This window comes from Mesocricetus auratus, unplaced genomic scaffold (assembly GCF_017639785.1).
Source record: "Mesocricetus auratus isolate SY011 unplaced genomic scaffold, BCM_Maur_2.0 Super-Scaffold_100023, whole genome shotgun sequence".
In the NCBI taxonomy this organism is placed as follows: domain Eukaryota; kingdom Metazoa; phylum Chordata; class Mammalia; order Rodentia; family Cricetidae; genus Mesocricetus; species Mesocricetus auratus.
In genome coordinates, this window is record NW_024429204.1 from 2,789,002 (window position 1) to 2,802,788 (window position 13,787).

Here is a 13,787-nt window from a genome sequence, read left to right on the forward strand (position 1 = left end):
AATCATGCCTCGGGATGATGAACAAATAATGAGAGAGACCATGTGTCCCGGTTTCCTCAGGACAGCCATGGCTTATGTCTGTTGCAGAGGCTTGCTTGTTGTAGTCTTTCATTTCTCAAAGAGTCCTGGATTGGATAATAGGAAAATCTCACAATCATTCTGGCACTGAGTGTCACTTCAAGGCTGACATTCCCAATCAATGCCTTAGCCCTGGGCTGTGCCTAGACAACCCTATTGCTGCCCTCTCCAACTCCCAATCTCCTACCATGGCTCCTTCCTCTCAAATGCCCCTAGTGAATCCATTTTGGGTTGGAAGTGGTGGTTTTTTTTTCCACATTGATATATGACTCTATGCCCACATGAAACATTCGTAAGAAATGGTGATGGGATTTGCTGCTATATTTTGCCTCTCTAACACTGTCTGAGAAATATTTTTCTTTGCTTTTAATACCTGTCATGGTCATTTTCCCTGTTTATAATTATTTGTTTTTCTTCTTGTGAGTCCCTAGTTGTGGAACTGACAATATGTCCCTTGGCTCAGAGAAAGCCTAGATCCACGTGCACGGTCTCCTTCGAGCCTATGCATAAGATGTGACAGGAGAGTCCTTTTTGCACTTAACACACTTTCACAACAAGTCCTCTGTCCCCGTTTCTTCCCCAACTTTAGATGATTCGGGCTGTGTCATTTACATCTGTCATCCACTTTCTACCATTTTTGAAACAAGAAGGATATCTTATTGTGAGTATACATGGCGACAAGCCAGGACGGATTGTTAATCATATAACCAAACAGGGTTATATTCAAACGCACAGAAAGCATAGTATCCCCACTTACAAAATATAATCTTAACAAATGAACAGCACTCCGGTGTTGGCTTTAGCATTCAACTACAGTGCTATCCAGAGAGTGGAAATGTTCCAGAACAAAAGCACACAAGCAGGGGCCAGGCTGGCTTTCAGGCTGGAACATTGTTTTCAGATATGACCTAGAACCCTGATACAAAGTCCTGTGATAAGGGCACACTGTACTGGAGTTGCATAGCCTGGTTACACAGCGTTCAGTGCTCACCCTGCAATGCTGTGCCGTCAGGACCAAAGGAGAGGAAAGGGCATGGGTGGAGAGCTCTGAACACAGCCCACACAATAGCAACCACCTGTGAACAGGTTCTTTGCTAGAGGCAAAGGACCTGTAAAAGCCTGGGAGACCATTCTTCCCCGCTGCCCCTGATAATGCTGTGGGGGCGGTGGGATAGTACCCTGTGCTGAGAAGCTAATTGGGAAACTTAATAAAGAAGTGTATGGTGGCGGGGTCGTGGAGCATGCCTTTAATTCCAGCATTTGGGAGGCAGAGGTAGGCGGATCTACATAAGGCCAACCTGGTCTACATAAGAGTTCTAGGCCAGCTAGTTCTACATAGGAATTCCAAGCCAACCAGGGCTATGTAGTGAGACTTGTCTCAAAACAAAGCCCCACGTGCAGCTAGATTGTTTTTTTTTTTTCTTTTTCTTTTTTTGGTTTTTCCAGACAGGGTTTCTCTGTATTGTTTTGGAGGCTGTCCTGGAGCTCGCTCTGTAGACCAGGCTGGTCTCAAACTCACAGAGATCTGCCTGCCTCTGCCTCCCGAGTGCTGGGATTAAAGTCATGTGCCACCACCGCCCGGCTGCAGCTAGATTCTTATGGGGTGGGGGGATGGATGACCTTACATTATGATCCCTTAGGGCCCATTCCTTCATCTTCATAAAGATGGTGTTGCGATACCTTCATAGGGTCTCTGTGATGTTTCCGTGAAGTAATAAACACAAGTGCTGAGCATTAGCATAATGTCTGAAACTTAGGACTAGCTGAGAGCCTGTTGCTGTTAGCAACAGTGTTATTTTAAAACGAGTCATTACTAGACCCAGTGGCTTCTCATTCAAAGGCAGTGTGTCACAGAGAGGTTTTATAGAAGAAAGGAAACTTTATTCTTCCCAGTAATATCTTCTCAGAGTGCTATCTCTTTGATTTTTTTTAAATTTCCTTTCAAATCCTGTTTAATATTTTCACAAGGGTCTCAGTACTGAAACAGTAGGAAGAGAAAAGGGTACTGAAGAAGAAAAATGCAGTAGAGAAAGCCTACTAAGCACAGAATAGCCCCTGCTAGAGCTGGACAGGTTATGTTTTACAATATCCACCCCCACCACCCACCCCCATCCTTTCCTCCCCACCCCCACCATCCATTCTGTTCAAATTGTCCTTTTAGCTGTGTATAAACTAGCCAGAAAACTCACTTGCCATTACAAAAAACCAATTCTATTTCTAATATGGTTCCAGTTTTTTTTTTTAAAGATCCCATCTACTTTTGCCAGGGGAATCCCATTAAAAATGTGTTATAGGAAGGCACATTTAAATAGTTATTTCCTAGTAAATGTGGTCAGAAGTCTAAAGGGCTAATTGAAAATCTAACGGATATAAAGTTGGCCAGAGGTGGCATATAAGACCTTGAATACCTTGGCTGGTAGACATTTGGAGCTAGAGGTCCAAGGTGGGGGAATTTAGCACCCTTTGTTAAGTTGTCAAAATTCAAATCTGGGGATTTTCGAAGAACACCACAAGTTTGGAGCAACATTGACTGTGCCAACCCAGCATTCCTATCGGCAATCAAAGAAAATGCGATTCTCAGAGGGTTGGACAGCTCAGCCAGCGAAAGTAATAGTGGAAGTCTCCAGCTAGTGACCTGACGTCAATTTCACATTGTTTCTAGGACTTTAATATCCGGTGATAAAAAGCAACACTTTGTACAATGTATCCCAAGGGCAGGAAGGGAGAATGAACAACAGAACCTCAATGTTTCCCCGGCTTTGCTCCAGTAAAACTCCTCCGTCAGGGGAGGGTGCTCTACCCAGATCTGGTGTCAGGGTTCCATGCATTATAGGACCTCCTTTGAATTACCTCTCCTGTGTTCGGTATTGAATACAAGCATCTTGGGATTCAGAACCTGTGCCAGTGCCATCTATTTTCAAACCTGTGGGTTTAGATGGCTGAAGTAGATGACTGGTCACAGAGACACGTCTCTTTGCCTCCACCTGAATTATCCGATGGCTATAGACCCAGCAGGAAAACAAGTGTGGAATTTTTTTTTCATTCCATGTGAACCATGGATTCTCTTTTGAGACAGTAACATTTTGAAGGCTCTGGTAATCCGGAGGAGAGTGGGGAATCTTTCCACTCTCCCTCTAATCCTGATACTGATTGCAGACCTCAATTCCTCCCTCACCCCAACCTAACAGTGAGTTATTGTTTCCTAATTACGAGTCTGGGTTTTACACAAGGAAGAATTTGTGACCCAAGAAGCCTAAATGTATATCTATGAATTTGCAGGTAGGGGGACTTAAAGCAAGTGAGCAGAACCTTGTAAGAAGACATTTTGCCAAAAGATGATGGGGAATTAGTTCAAAGGGTTTGCTTTCAATAGAAAATCCTAGCAGCGAATGTGCTTGTACTAAAGTCAGAGAACTTGTAAGGCTGATAGCTCTTAGCAGAGCTCAACGCTGAGATACTCCAAAGACATGAGCATATGTAAATGATTCTGGATCTTTCTGTTTGTAGACTGCTAATTTGACCCTCTGTTAGAGCTGACCAGTCTCATTCATTTTATTTCAGTAATTGACCTCGGGACAAGACAGTTCAACTTTGTCAGCATCCAGGAATTTGGTTCTAGTTAACTGGTCCTTGACAGCAGCAAACCTTCCTCTTGAGCTACAAATCCATTCATACTGAGTCCTAAAGTTAAGCCTGCGTTGACCGGATCTCATTCCGTGATGCAGATCCCACAAAGTAGATCTCATCCCATAATGTAGAGAACACATGTAACCCAACTCAATTGGATGACAGAGTTTTCTAATAATTTCTCCTAACCCCAATATTGCAGAAAAATCTTTCTGGACATGCATGGATGGAGTATTTGGGTTTTGTTTTTGTTTTTGTTTTTTTTGTTTTTTTTTTTGTTTTCCGAGACAGGGTTTCTCTGTAGCTTTGGAGGCTGTCCTGGAACTCACTTTGTAGACCAGGCTGGCCTCGAACTCACAGAGATCGGCCTGCCTCTGCGTCCCAGGTGTTGGGATTAAAGGCTTGCGCCACCAACGCCCTGCCCTGGAGTAAGTATTTGTAATACATATTCATGCACACACGTATCCACGTATTATACGCATATAGAAATCTGAATAGCTCATGATTTTAATAGTCTTAAAACATTTCCTTTATTCCTTCCTTCCTTCTCTCCTTCCTTTCTAACTCGGTTAATTGGAAAGATCAGGCTACAAGAGGAAATAGACCAGACACAGTCCATGTTCGAACACTCACATAATTTATAATGAAAGTTTGAGCTGGGCGCTTGGCCTGCTGCTAATCCGCATACTGCAAACCTGTGCATTACACGGGCCCAGAGCCCCTAGAGCGACGGTAATTTTATGACTCGTTCAGTTTTACTCCACCCTTGACTCCATCACCCTCCTAGTCACATTCTGACCTCTCATTCCGTTTTCCTTCTACTCTGTTAGTCATGACCGTCATCATCTGATTGCCTTTTCTGTTCTTGCTCCCGAGCTTCAGGGAAAAAAAAAAAAAAAAAGCAAAACTAGGATTTAACTCTCTTCCAGCGTCTGCCGCCACCACTGCGCCTCAGATCGGCGGCCCCATTACTCATTTCTTGTTGTTTCCAGAACACGGCTCCTACCACACCTATTCGGAGTGCCTCCCACACGCGTAAGCCTTTAAAACCCACACTCTATACAACAAATTCTAGTCAAGCGTCAATAACATTCTGTGTGACAAAAGAGAAGAAAGCATACCCAAGCCTCGCCTCGCTACCCAGATTTCTGTTACTCTAGCAAGATGGCAGAAACAGTCAACTCCGGAAGAGGAAAAGGGTTTAGTTTGGCTGACAGGTTTCGGAAGTTCTCCAAAACTTGACCGACCTATGGCAAAGCGGTGCATCCCGGAAGGAGCATGTGGTGGGGTATAAAGGCTCACTTTATGGCCAAGAAGGAAACAGGAAGAGAGAGAGATGCAAAGGGGTCAAAGTAGAGGCCGGCTTCCTACAACCTTTCTTGGAGGTACGCCCCGCCCCCAGCGACCTGAGCCCCTCCCACCAAGCCCCACATCTCAAGGATTCTACCCATTTCCAACAGCACTCAAATTCCTCCCCTTCTCCCTGTTCTTTCTCCTCGTGGCTTTCAGCATTCATTGTTCTGGAATAATGGGTACTTGATTTTTATTCTAGAAACAGTCTGCACTGCACACAAAACCCTGCCCTCTTCCATCAAAGGGATCAGGAGGACATTTGCGGCATCTTCGAGTTTTGTTCTGGCACTTCCTTTGAGGACTATTATCCTTTTGAAATCAGTGTCCAACCCCAAATGATCAGGCTGGGAGCCAACAGACTGATATCCTTGGATCTGGATTACACATTCCTCCCAATGGGTTCTCAGAAATTGTGTCAGCTTTGCTTCCCTTTAAGTGATTTTATTTGGATCGTCCTCTAGGTACTTTCTACAGGGCTGGAAAAGTCCCACGCGTCTAGGTTTACTTTCTGTTACTCATCTTAGCCTAACTACAGAATGTGAAGAAACGTTGCTTTAGTCTTGTGGCCTATTAATACTGGGCCAGTAAGGGAGAGAGTTCTAGGATCTGGGAATCTTAATAAAATACACCGCATCTCTCCCCCCAGATCTCGTTCTATTATGGTCATAACCTGGGGGACTTGGACAAGTTGGCCCCAATGGTAATGTACTAGTGTCTTTTTTTTTTCAAATGCAAGAACACAGCACTCTCTTAAACCCCCAGACATCTCTCTAGCTGCTTGGGGACTTTTGGTGTGGGAGCAGGCTCAGACGGAGAGGAGGGTATTGTTGGGGCTGAGACAGCCTGGAGACTAACTAAAGCAAACTTGTCAGGGGGGCAGAGCCACAGTGGAAGTCATGAATGACGAGGGACATCGGGTTTCAGTCACTCTCATTTGCATCTGCACGTGAAGGGTCCACTCCAGTGCTCTCCGGATAGTGGGTGGGAAAGAGCTTAGACACGCAGGCATTAGCATTTCAAGATGGCAGGCGGCTACACCAGTCTTAGATCATGAGTCTCTGGGAGTAAGTCACAAGCACTTAAAAATGGTTTTCTATGGACGGGGTGGGGGTGGGGCATAGGAAATCAAGGCTTCTAGACGACACAGTGGCAGACAAAGGCTTCCGACTCTGTCCCAGGGATGCAGGCTGGACTCTGTTGATCTCAGTTTGGGATGGAGGCAGAAAGTCTGGCTACGTCGTGATGATTTCAGAGATCTTCCCCAAGGCAGAAGGCCAGTGTGTCTAATTCCAGATCCCTCCAGAGCCACCCCAGATACTGTCTTATGACGGCCACAGGAGAGAGGCAGAACAGCTACCTAAGTGTCTGTCTGTCCGGAGCAGCTGGCACTAAGCAAAAAAACCGGAGCAAAGGTCGGAGGTGACTAAGTGAAGTAACTGGTCAAAGCTCAGACACACACGCACGTGCACATACACACACATTCGAGTGTGCGCACACACACACACACAGAAAGAGAGAGAGAGATAGACAGACAGACACACACACACACAGAGATAGACAGACAGACAGACACACACACACAGAGACAGAGAGAGACAGACAGACAGACACACACACACACTCGAGTGTGCGCGGGCACACACACACACAGAGATAGACAGACAGACACACACACACAGAAAGAGAGAGAGACAGACACACACACAGAAAGAGAGAGATAGACAGACAGACACACACACACACAGATAGACAGATAGACAGACACACACACACACACAGAGAGAGACAGACAGACACACACACACATACACACATACACACACACACAGAAAGAGAGAGAGATAGACAGACAGACACACACACAGAAAGAGAGAGATAGACAGACACACACACACACACAGATAGACAGACAGACAGACACACACACAGAAAGAGAGAGAGAGATAGACAGACAGACACACACACACACACACAGAAAGAGAGAGATAGACAGACACACACACACACAGAAAGAGAGAGAGACAGACAGACACACACACACACAGAGACAGACAGACAGACACACACACACATATACACACACACAGAGAGGGGGGGGAGACAGAGACAGAGACAGATACACAGACACCCCTGGCTAGTGAGGCCATTACACACAATTAAGGCATTAGCAAGGTAACCACTGTATTTTTCAGGAACCAGGCATCAGAGATGGCCAAAAGGTCACTAGATCTAAGGGGATCACTAGAGTTAAGAGGTCACTGGAGCTAAAGGGATCACTAGCACTAAGGGGTTCACTAGAGCTAAAAAGTCTCTGTTTACAGCAAGGTACAAAGACTTCCTGCTTGTAAAGTCATATTTTGTCAGGGCAAGTGACTAGACCAAATCCAAAAGAAACAAGAAAAGATTTGAAAGAAAAAGTAGAAAGTCCCATTTGGTGCCAAACACGCTATTTTTTTCTTTTGTTTTTTTCAATACAGGGTTTCTCTGTGGCTTTGGAGGCTGTCCTGGAACTTGCTCTGTAGACCAGGCTGGCCTCGAACTCACAGAGATCGGCCTGCCTCTGCCTCCCGAGTGCTGGGAGAAACACGCTGTTTTCATAGCTACAAAAGGCTTGACCTGACCTGGCAGCTATTCCTAAGAAAAAGGGCCTGCGATTGGTTGGATCACAAGCTCAGAATCCAGTGCGCCATGACACAGTATCAGAAGAAACGGGCCATGAGATCTTAAACCGTGTTAGCAAAGCATGGTGCCCAGATAAGCCTAGCCAGTCTCCCGCAAGAACTCAGCAGTGCGCAGGCTTTTATTTAAACAGATTTTAAAGACAGACGCAAACTGGGCACAGGCACAGGCCAGTGATCTTAGTACTCCCAGCTCAGCTGGGAGGATTGTGACCATAAGGCCATCCTCTGCTATACAGTGAGCCCCAGGCTAGCCTTGGCTAGAGAGTGAGACGCTGTCCCCCCAAAACAAGACGTTGGTGGCGCACGCCTTTAATCCCAGCACTGGGAGGCAGAGGCAGGCGGATCTCTATGAGTTCGAGGCCAGCCTGGTCTACAGAGCGAGTTCCAGGACAGCGTCCAAAACAATACAGAGAAACCTTGTCTCGAAAAATCAAGAAAAAAAAAAAGAAACAAAACAAAACAAAAAAACAAGAGAGGGACCGGATAGATGGTCCAGTGGGTGAAAGCCCTTGCTTTCCAAGCTTGAGAACATGCCTGAGTTTGGATCCCCAGGACACACACATGACTGTAACTGGGGGGGGGGGGGCAGAGAGAGGATGGTCACTGCGGCCTAGGTGCAGGCTCAGTAAGATACCCTGTCTCGAAGGAGGAAGACCTACAGTGAAACACCAGGACACCGGATGTCCTTCTCTGGCCTCCGTGTGAGTACGCGCAGACACAGACATCATAGTCGCCACCCCCACCCACCCACGGGGGGCAGGGGGCTGTGAATCTTGAGAAAGAGAAATGGGTCATAGAAAAACCTGGACCCAGATAATGTGGTCAAAGAGCTGGTTGGCTCAGAAAAGAGCGGGGGCAGAAACGAACGATCTTGCTTCACAAAGGGACCTGTGATGAAAGCGGCTGATTTATAGTTACCCCGAGGGCAAAACTGAGAGCCGGACTTGAGCTCAACGGAGAGCTGGCGTTTCCAAGACTGAGACCTGTGTGACAACACGGTATCCCCCCACACCCACGAGCCAGTCGCTGCGGAATACATCCCGGCAGAGTTCAGAGAGGCTTTGTGAGGGACCGTGATGTGTGTGGGACTCGTGGGGGAGGGCTGGGGGGAAGAACAGGAGAGGCGGGGACCTGGATCCGATGGCGGTTTCTGTCTAAACAGCATCGGTTTCTACTCCTTCCACTGCTTGCCCTCAGTCTCTCCAACTTCTCTGCCATTTGAGCCTTTCTCCCTCCAAAGATTTGTTTGCTTGCTTGTTTGAGATGGGATCTTTGAGTCTGGAACTCTCGATGGAGACCAGGCTGACCTCAAAAATCATAGAAACCTGCCCCTCCCTGACCATGTGCCACGGTGTACACACACACACACACACACACACACACACACACACACACACACACACACACACACATTCAATAAACAAACGTAAAATAATAAAAAAAATAACGATAACAAACAGGACCTCGATTCCTTTGGAGAAATCACCGTCACCCTTTCTGTCTTTTGGTCCTTAGACTAAACTTAACGAACGGAGCAACGATCAAGTATCACCTGCCTCGCTCGCAAATCCTTCATAGGTTGATCGTCCCAGAGGCAGTCCAGTAACCCAAACTGACCGGTAGGAATTAGATCTGCAACTATCAGAAAACGTGGGGACCGTGTGTTTGTAAGTCGTCTCAGCTGGAAGCCACTGTGTCGAAAGAATCTGAAAGAGAATGAGTCAACCCAAGGCAGTGAAGGTGGGGAATAAACCTCCCCCTCTGATTTAGGTCTCTGTCTCTTGAAGTCAGCTTGCTCTTTTGGTTTCAATATCTCTCAGCTCCCGGCTTCTCAGCCTATTGGAATTTGACCCTACACACCCCTCTCCAGCATATTCTCTTTCCACAACCCTGTCACTTGCTGTAGAGCTAGCGCACAGGGAGCCGGGTGGCGGCGGCAAGGCCCCAAGTCTGGCACGCCTTCCAACATGTCCTCAGGAAGTGTTGCACTCCTAAATGCTTTCGTCCCTGAGACTTCCTTTCACGATGCCCCATCGACAGTGTGTCCATGTTTCTGCTCTCAGGATTTGGACCCTGGTAGTAAGCTACACTTACTCGCAAAGGATGGGGCCTTCCTCGGTGTCCCCTTTATTCTGGGACACATGGGACAGTGGATGTTGAGAAGGTGACTCTGGCCCGCTTGAAGGAGAGAGCTACAGTTCTAAACTGAACTCATTACGTAGCCCAGGCTAGTCCTTAAACTTGCTGGTCTCAAAGTTGCAGCAATCCTCCTGCCTCAGCCTCCTGAGTATTGGGATTGCAAGCATTGCTGCCAAGCCTGACTTTTGTCTTATGATTTCTACGAACAGGGAAGGAAAACTGAATACTAGATGGGAAATAGACATGTCTAATAAACATATTAAAAGTTCAACCTTGGCCATGTGTAGTTGTGTACACCTATCATCCCAGAACTCTGGAGACTAAGACAAACAAACACACAAACAACAGAACAGCTCAAGGCAATTGCTTACCCAGCGGCAGCTGTCTAACTAGGTTAAGCCTGCCTGATTTTCTGAGGCGGCTATAAAAAAACATAGTTCTTCTTTTGCTCTTCCTTTTTTAGATGCTCACCAACGCCTGGGCCTGCTTTCCGGGAACCCTGGACATCTGTACTCTTATCTCCGAAGCTACTTCCTTGTTTGTTTGTTTTGAGACAAGTTCTCGTTATGTAGTCCTACATCGACTAACCTGCTGCGTAGATCGGGCTAGTACAGAACACACGGATCCGCCTGCCTCTGCCTCCCAAGCGCCGGGATTAAAAGTGAACAGTCCCACGCTACCTGGCCCAGCTACCTGCCTTCGATTGTGCAAGCAGAATTCCCACACCTAACTCAAAAAGGCAAGGATTTCTCTCTCTGTCTCTGTTTCTGTTTCTGTCTGTCTGTCTCTCTGTCTCTGTCTCTGTCTCTCTCTCTCTCTCTCCTCCCCTCACTCTTCTTCCTCCAGGTAACTGCCTAGATTAACAGTTTGCCTGCCCTGCAGTTTCCCTTTTTTAATTTATAATAAATTTTTCCTTGAGTTTATTTGCTTGTTTAGATTCCATCCCTGATTCCAGAAAATTAGGCTGTGTTGGAAACAGGCGCATACTAATGGATGCTTCCAGAAGGGAGTTCTCAGCAGCAGGAGCCTTAAGGATCTTAAACCTTGATCCAGTAATGGCACTCCTTGGAGCCCATCATGGGAGCCCAACCATCAAAACAGACGATTAATGAACACAGATGAGTACTGCTTTAGCTGGGGAACTTGAAAGCCTGCCTGTTGGAAAAGCTATTTGAAAGCTGTTGTCCTCTAAGTAAGGCGTGTGCGTTCCTACCAGGAAGGCCACCGGAAAACATCACGACATGGAGAAAAGTGTACATTATGTTAAAAGCAGGATGCAAAACTCCTTATGCAGTGAGATCACAGCTCCATAAACACACACACACACACACACACACACACACACACACACACACACAAAACAAACACAGAGATATGTTAAAGCAGTAGGTACTCTGTTTAAAGAGATTACACATGTTGTCTCCTACCTTTTCTTCTTCTGCTATTTCCCTAGTTTTTCTACTGTTCCTGTACTGTGTGGTCTAAGAAGACCCCTGCCCAAAACAACACACAGGCGGAATGTCACCTCCTGGCTGTGGGGCCTGGCTTGGTGGTAAAGGGAGCAAGCGTGAGATTCTAGGTTTGGTCTCTGGTACCCTGTTTACAAGCTGGGGATGGTCTTCTGTGCTACCTATCCCAGCACTGAGGGGTCAGAGACAGGGGCCCGAGGACTGCCATATTGGTGAGGTTTAGTGAGAGACTTTACTTGTCTCCGTAACAAACAAACAAACTGAGATGTGGGGCTAGAAAGATGACTCAGTGGTTAGGATAGGAGTTTGGTTCCCAGGAGCCACACTGAGCCACTCACAGCCATTTGTAATTCTGGATCCGGGGTCCCCTAGCCTTTGGGGATACCTTCCTAACGTGTTTTTGTGCACGTACGCGCATGCGCGCGCGAGCACACACACACACACACACACACACACACACACACCCCTTGGGGTGGGACCAGGGTCTTATCTTCTCCCTCTCCTAGCCTCACCTGCGGAAGCAAATTACGGGGAACCCTAGAAGAGTGGGGGTTCTCTATCTAGGCTGGCCGCTGTAAGATCTGGGAAGCTTTTTTTTTGTTTGTTTTTTTGAGACAGGGTTTCTCTGTGGCTTTGGAGGCTGTCCTGGAACTCGCTCTGTAGACCAGGCTGACCTGGAACTCACAGAGATCTGCCTGCCTCTGCCTCCTGAGTGCTGGGATTAAAGGTGTGCGCCACCAACACCCAGCTAAGATCTGGGAAGCTTTTAAACACCCCAGCTCACCCTCTCCCTTCCCTGGCACCGCCTCTGAGCCTCCGTGTTTGCTCGGTCTGAGGTGAGGCTGGCCTTCAACCCGTTTTGAAACTCCCTCTGTGGTCTTGATGGCTTTCCCACCCCAGACTTGCTGGCCTGCATCGACCCGGCATTTTCCTGTCTTACTTCCAAAGCAGGAAGTCATCCCAGAGCTGGCCAGAGGCTCCAGGGACTGTCTCCGATCAGCCCTTTGGAATCCGCTAGAGCCTTGGTTGCTTTTCAGAGGTGCTTACTTTCTTTTCTTTTCTTTTTTTCTTTTTTCTTTTTACGAGACAGGGTTTCTCTGTATTGTTTTGGAGGCTGTCGGTCCAGCCCAGCCTCGAACTCACAGAGATCCGCCTGCCTCTGCCTCCCGAGTGCTGGGATTAAAGGCGAGTGCCACCAACGCCCGGCTTGAGGTGCTTACTTTCCAAATGACAGTTGTCTGCACTGGGGCTTGCCTTTCTGAATAGGCACCAAGATAAGTGAATCCTCGGAGGAAAGTCAACACAGTTCAACAAACTGGGGCGACCCCACACACCCCCAGCATGACAACGTGACCCTAGAGTAGACTAGCCCGACTGCAGCAATTTTCTTGGTTTGGAGACGGAATACTCAACTGGTGTTCCGTGTAAGAACACATAGGGACACACGTAGACAATGCTGCTAATATGTTATCACATAGCTCCGTTTTTATATGATAACAATAAAAGTTACCGAATTTTCCTTCACTAAGAACCAGGTACCTATTCTTGATGTTTCATTTGTATTTTTTTTTATTAAGTTGCGCGCGCAGGCGTGTGTGTGTGTGTGTGTGTGTGTGTGTGTGTGTGTGTGTGTGTGTGTAGAGGTCAAAGGACAACCTTTGGGAGTTAGCCCTCTCCTTCCACCATGTGGGTTCGGGAGACTGAACAAAGGCCATCAGACTTGGAAGCGATCTCCCTTGAGCCATCTTGACTGCCCTCATGTGTTTTCTTTTTTTTTTTGGTTTTTCGAGACAGGGTTTCTCTGTATTGTTTTGGAGACTGTCCTGGAACTCGCTCGGTAGACCAGGCTGGCCTCGAACTCACAGAGATCCTCCTGCCTCTGCCTCCCAAGTGCTGGGATTAAAGGCGTGCGCCACCAACGCCCGGCCCTCATGTGTTTTCTTATCTAATCTGACAACCCGGTCAGGTAGATGAATAAGGGAATCAGGAAATCGAGGCATCAAGTCTCCAAAAAATTTGCTAGCTGAGCCGGGCGTTGGTGGCACACGCCTTTAATCCCAGCACTTGGGAGGCAGAGGCAGGCGGATCTCTGTGAGTTCGAGGCCAGCCTGGTCTACAGATCGAGTTCCAGGACAGCCTCCAAAGCCACAGAGAAACCCTGTCTCGAAAAACAAAAAGAAAAATTGCTAGCTGATCCATGATAGAAGACATTATGTTCCCTTTAGTTATTTAAAAAAATATTTTTATTGTTTTCAGTTACATGTATGTGTCTGTATATAGGTACATCCATGTGACTGCAGGTGCCCCAAGAGACCATAGGAGCTAGAATTACAGGAGTGGAGTTACAGGTGGTTGTGAGCTGCGCAACGTGGTTTCTGGGAATTGAACCCTGGTCTTCTGGAAGAGCAGTGCATGCTCTTAACCACTGAGCCATCTCTCC

General features: G+C 47.1%; 1 long non-coding RNA gene across 2 annotated transcripts; it reads left to right on the forward strand.

The window, feature by feature from the left end:
* Positions 1-8,482: 8,482 nt before the first annotated feature.
* LOC121133678 lies at positions 8,483-10,801 on the forward strand. 2 transcript variants are annotated; one of them, XR_005870633.1, is made up of 3 exons: positions 8,483-8,817; positions 9,255-9,479; positions 10,342-10,801. It is a non-coding gene; the product is annotated as an uncharacterized LOC121133678 (long non-coding RNA). The 2 variants fall into 2 exon arrangements; XR_005870634.1 differs by having other exon boundaries at positions 8,484-8,802.
* Positions 10,802-13,787: the final 2,986 nt, after the last annotated feature.